This window comes from Cibotium barometz, chromosome 42 (genome assembly GCF_041138505.1).
Source record: "Cibotium barometz isolate CiBa-2024 chromosome 42, ASM4113850v1, whole genome shotgun sequence".
NCBI lineage: Eukaryota > Viridiplantae > Streptophyta > Polypodiopsida > Cyatheales > Cibotiaceae > Cibotium > Cibotium barometz.
The window spans coordinates 5,289,706-5,295,768 of record NC_141087.1 but is presented as its reverse complement, the minus strand read 5'-3'; positions in this window follow the sequence as shown (position 1 = coordinate 5,295,768).

The following is a 6,063-nucleotide window of genomic DNA, read 5'->3' as shown; positions in this document are numbered from 1 at the left end:
CATACAAAGAAATTTTGTCCTTTGAATGAAGCTACAACAACTTCGGCGCCTGTTCAAAAGGCAGCACCGAAAAAGTTTATTCCAAGGAAATCTGTTCACATTACATAACTTCAAGGTAAATTCTCTGAAGTTAATGTTTCACATCTTGAAGGAACCCAATGTTCAGATTGTACTTTCAATAAAGACGTTTATGGTCCAAACGAATTATTTCGTGTTTATGGATCAGTAAAAGGACATCAGGTTCATATCTTGTTTGATCCTGGTAGTACTCACAATTTTATTGACAATATTGTGGTACAGAAGATGAAGCTGGAAACCATGCAGAATGATCACATGTACAAGGTCAGGATGGCTGGAGGACAAGTCCAATTTTGGGACAAGAAGGTGTCAAATTTACCATTAGACATCCAATTGTACTCAGATAGGCTTGATTTCCATGTCTTGAGCTTGGGTCATATTGATATAATTTTGGGAATGGAATGGTTTCATAGCAAAAATAAGAATTTTTCTATTAATTGGGTCAAACATTTGATGTCTTTTCATCACAATGGAAGCCTTGTAACTCTTAAAGGAAACATTGTTGTACCCAAGGAAACTTTTATCAATGAGCTGGAATTAATGGAAGATATTTTTAACTATGAACTTTTCCAGTTCGTTATGGATCCAGTGTCTTCGTATATTCATTTTGATGCAAACACTGTTTCTTTAGATGTTTGGGAAAGTAAAGTGTTAAGTTCCATTAAAAGTGAATTTCAGGATGTATTTCCATGCAACCTATCAATAAGATCATCTGATCTAGGCAAAACTTTGGATGAGCATGAGAGTCATCTTAAAGAGGTTCTAGGAAGGCTCAGGAATTGTTATATTTAGGTCATAAGATCTCTCGAGATGGCTTAAGTATAGACTTGGATCGGATCCAAAAGGTTTTGGAATGGCCAGTTCCACGTACGGTCAAACAGCTAAGATCTTTCTTAGGTTTTGTGGTATTTCTTCAAAAATCTGTTAAAGATTATTCGAAGTTGACTGTACCTTTTACCAATCTTCTTAAAGGTAAAAATAAAAAGTCCAATTCTCCAATTTGTTGGAATGATAAGCTACAGGAGGCTTTTGAAATTTTGAAAAATAAAGTTCGAGATGCTCCTGTGTTAGCTTTGCCAGATCCTAGCAGACCTTACATTGTTGAGACTGATGCTAGTGATTTTGCGGTAGGCGCAGCTTTGTTCCAGGATGGGAAGCCTGTGGCCTTCGAGAGTAAGGAACTCAATGATGCACAGACTAGATACCCAGTTCAGGAGAAAGAGTTGTATGCAATCATTTATGCTTTAAAGGCATGGAGACAGTATCTTTACGGGTCTCAGTTTATGGTCTTAACAGATCATCAATCTTTACAGTATATTTGTGATCAACCGGACTTGAAGGGTAGAAAAGCAAGATGAGCTGAGTTGATGCAAGATTTCGATTTTATGATTAAATACAGAAAGGGTAGCTTAAATCGCATTGCTGATGCATTGAGTCGAATCGGTGAAGTTAATGAGCTTTGCTTCACTGAGATTACTTCTAACTTGTACGATTCACTCACGGAAAATTGCAGCATAGATATTTTCTTTGGAAAATATTGGAATCTGGCAAAATCAGGGTCCAACTTTGTAGTAGATCAAAACCTGGTGAAAGGAAAAGCCAACCAATTTTTTCTTCGGAATGGTCTTTTATTCCGAAATGATAAGGTTTGCGTGCCGGCGGATGTGCCGGAAATTAAGTTAAGGATCCTATTTGAGTGCCATGATGCACCATCGACAGGACATCCTGGCATACAGCGTACCTTGGCTTTAGTTAGAAGGACATTTTATTGGCCAAAAATGAAAGATTTTATTCAGAGTTATGTGGTCCAATGTCATCAATGTCAAATAAACAAGGCTGAACACCTTAAATCTGCTGGGTTATTACATCCTTTGGACATTCTGTCTAGAAAGTGGGAAAGTATTTCCATGGATTTCATTACGGGACTTCCACATACCAGCAGGGGTCACGATGCCATTTGGGTAGTCGTGGATAGATTGACAAAGATGGCTAGGTTTTTACCCACAAAAAACAACAGTTAAAGCTTCGGAATTGGCATACCAATTTGTCGAGCAACTATTTAGACTATATGGTCTACCTTCTGATATTGTGAGCGATCGGGACTCTAAGTTCACGGCTAATTTTTGGCAGGAAGTTTTCAAGAAATTGGAAACAACTTTAAGTATGAGTTCCTCTGATCATCCGCAGTCTGATGGGCAAACAGAGCGGGTGAATCAGGTTTTAGAGGATATGCTTCGTGCATATGTCTCTGGAAAACCATCAAATTGGGAAAAGTATCTTCCACTGATGGAATTTGCCTATAACAGTTCTAAACATACGGCTACAGGTTTTAGTCCGTTTATGCTTATGTATGGATATCAACCCAGAGCACCTATTGATGTTGGTCTTAAGGACATCAAGCTTGATGCATCGAGGGATTTCTTGCGTGATATGCAAGAAATGCTGATCGAAGCTCGAGATTCTATCAGGAGTGCTCAAGATAGAGCACGGTTTTATTCTGATAGAGGACGCTCATCTCGGTCTTTTGAACCAGGAGCATTGGTATATTTAAAAGTTCCTAAAGACTCTCAAACTTTATCAACGGGAAAATGCTCGAAATTATCTCCTAGATATTGTGGTCCATTTCGAGTTATTCGTCGAATTGGCACGGTTGCATATGAGTTAAAACTGCCTCCACATGTTAGAGTTCATCCAGTCTTTCATGTCAGTAGATTGAAAGAGAAGCTAGGAGGTGAGGATAACATAGTTACTCCTCACGAACTCGTTGAAGTCGAAGATTTATCTTATGTTCCATATGAACCTGAAAGGGTACTTGAATTCAGGGAAAGGAAACTTCGTAGTCGACTAATTCCTGAAGTTAAAATTTTGTGGAAAGATAGGAAAATAGAGGATTCGACTTGGGAGTCGGTTGAGAATATTCAGCGCAAATTTCCTTCTTTTCATTGCAAGAGTGCAATGTTTTGAGAGAGGGGAAGTATGTTATGTGCACATTATTTGTGCATATACTAGGAGGCTAACCCACATTAGGCTTGTGAGCATGGGAGCATGGGAACAAGCTCTAGTGGAGCATGGGTTAGGTCTAACCTTAAGGGTTAAGGTTAGGGTCAGGCATCCAAGGGTCACACATGGGAAATGGAGAGTCAAGAGTCACTTGAGGGCCCTCCTATATAATAGGGGTATGGGGCACACTCAAGGGATGTTCTCTTGTGTAGAGGATTGTATCTACATTCTTGCCATTTCACTATTGAGCTGAGTGCTGCTGTATTGGAGTTATACCTCTTGGTGGTATGGGACACTAAGGTGAAGGTATGTGGTACTCCATTATATTTCATGTGTGCAACCCTTGGGCTCGGGGGTGGTTGGGTGGTAGAGTATATGCCTGATTTATTCATGTTTATGCATGTTAATTATCTAGAGAGATCTTAGGGTTTTAACACAACCACCATACCTTCAAAGGTGAGTGAGGGGTCTAGCCAACCCAAGGTTAGTAATTTGCATTGGGAGGCAATGTTGGCAGGGGGGCAAAGGTGGAAAACACCCTTCCTCAATCATGTGGTTTGAGCCAAGAAACAGGAGAGAAGCTGGTAGGCTTAGTCCAACATTGGGTGGATTTCTAGGAAACTCAAGATGAAGCCACATCTAGTAGTGGTGGGCGACGCGTCGCCCATGCAACAAGTAAGGGTATTCCTCACTGCCCTAGGAGTGGCGGATCACCGAAGCTCGAGGGTGACAATCTCCATGGGAGGAACTCAAATTACTGGGGCCATTGTGGATGGTGGTTCTAGTGTTAACATCATGCCTGCTACTAAGGAAAGCCTTGGGTCTCCAAATTACCAAGCCATCTCACTTTGGCATTAGAGTGGCAAACTAGAGGGAAGTGATGCCCTTGGGACTAGTGAGGCAAGTTCTGATCACTTTTGAGGGATTAGTATTTGAAATGAATTTTGTGATGCTAGACCTCCCACCAACTAGAGGGGCCTATAGCTTACTCATTGGAAGGCCTTGGTTGAGGGCAACTCGGCAGGTGATCCATGATTGGGGCTTGGACATCTTGCATATCCCTAACCAGGAGGGGACGGTAACCTTACCCTTGGAAAAAGGCCCCAATGAGAGTGCAAGGGGAACTGCCCTACATGACATGATTCCTTTTTGGGAGGGAGGAACCAGTGATGAGGAAGAGTAGGAGGAATGGAAAGGATTACCATTGGAGGAGGCCTGGGATCCATTCGGCTCAGAAGGAGAGGTGGCATAACCTCTATGGAATCGGTTACATTCCTATGAGGGGTTCCAGTGCAATATGGTGGACATAGTGGAGTTAGACCCATACCCCATTCAAGAGGTTTCCCAAGAAGAAGAGCTCTCAGAAGAAGTAGTAGTATGGGATTGGATAGAATCCTTACTCACTCTGACCTCCTCCTCTACACCAGTGTCTCAACACAAAGCATTAGAGGTCATAGGTCAAGGAGAACCCGAGTTTTCTAAACAACCTAGAAAAAAGGTCTCTCAAGAGAAGTCATCAAAGGTGCCTATAACCCCTCCTAGACGCACTCCGCCAAGGAGAGGCAGGAAGCGCACCTCAAGACTAGGAAAGAAGCCTTGCCAATAGAAGAGATACATGCTGGCTGGCGGAGGAATGCATTGGTGATTTCCCTCTAGACATCACCCCAACCCATGACCCCTTATCTCTCCATCAAGCAGCACTAAGCATAGCTCCTCCTCCAACCACCACTTACCACCACGAGGAGGTGAGAGAGTTGAACTTGGGCACAATAGAGGAGCCACGCCCCATCTTAGTAGCAACTTGGGCCTGGGAGGACAGGACCCTTCTACTCTTCAGAGAATCACCAACGTTTCTTCCAACCACCACTTACCACCACGAGGAGGTGAGAGAGTTGAACTTGGGCACAATAGAGGAGCCACGCCCCATCTTAGTAGCAACTTGGGCCTGGGAGGACCCTTCTACTCTTCAGAGAATCACCAACTTTTTCAAAGAACACCAAGATGTGTTTGCATGGACCTATGAGGATCTCCCAGGGATAGATCCAGTCATTTGCACTCACAGAATTCCACTAAAAGAGTGCAGTCGGCCAGTCAAGAAGGGCATCTACTACTTGAATCCAAAATATTCAAAAGTTGTAAGAAAGAGCTAGACAAGATGGAAGAGGCCGATTTTATTGTTCCCAACAATGAGCACTTCGAGTGGTTGTCACCTATAGTGGTGATTCCCAAAAAGAAGACCGATAAGATCAAGATATGTGTAGACTTCAGACCCCTCAATCAGTGCACAATTAAAGATGGGTTTCCCTTACCTTTCATAGAGCGGGTTTCGAAAGATGTAGCCGGCCATGTGCTTTATTTCTTCATGGATGGGTCCAATGGCTATGTTAATCCCATTTTGGATTAGCAAATATGATCCTCCATTTGAGGACATTAATAAGTGTTATACAAAGGCACTATAAAAGTTGTACATTATGAGATACTAGGTAATTTTTGGGTGCCCAAGTGTGAATAAGGGCCAGTTGTATATAAGGTGTAATTTCTCATAATGGAGAGATACAATCCCCCTTGTGCTATGAGAGCTCTTGCTTTGTGGCCTTAGTTAGTAAGTTTTGGGTGCCCAAGTGTGGATAAGGGCCAGTTGTATATGAGGTAATTTCTCATAATGGAAAGACACAATCCCCCTTCTTGTGCTATGAGAGCTCTTGCTTTGTCTTGTATGTGTGTGTGTGTGTGTGTGTGTGTGTGTGTGTGTGAGAGAGAGAGAGAGAGAGAGAGAGAGAGAGAGAGAGTGTGTACTCTACTGCATGTTTCTTTTCTATGCATGTATGTGAGAGGTGGTTGTCTTGCATACGTGGTGTGACTGACTTCATGGTGATAGTGTGGAGGTGGTGTTTGGAGGAGTGGAGCTTTCAAAGTGAGCTCGGGGAGCCTCAAGGGACACGAGCTCGAAGCATTGGTAAGTACCCAACCATTGTTATGTCTATT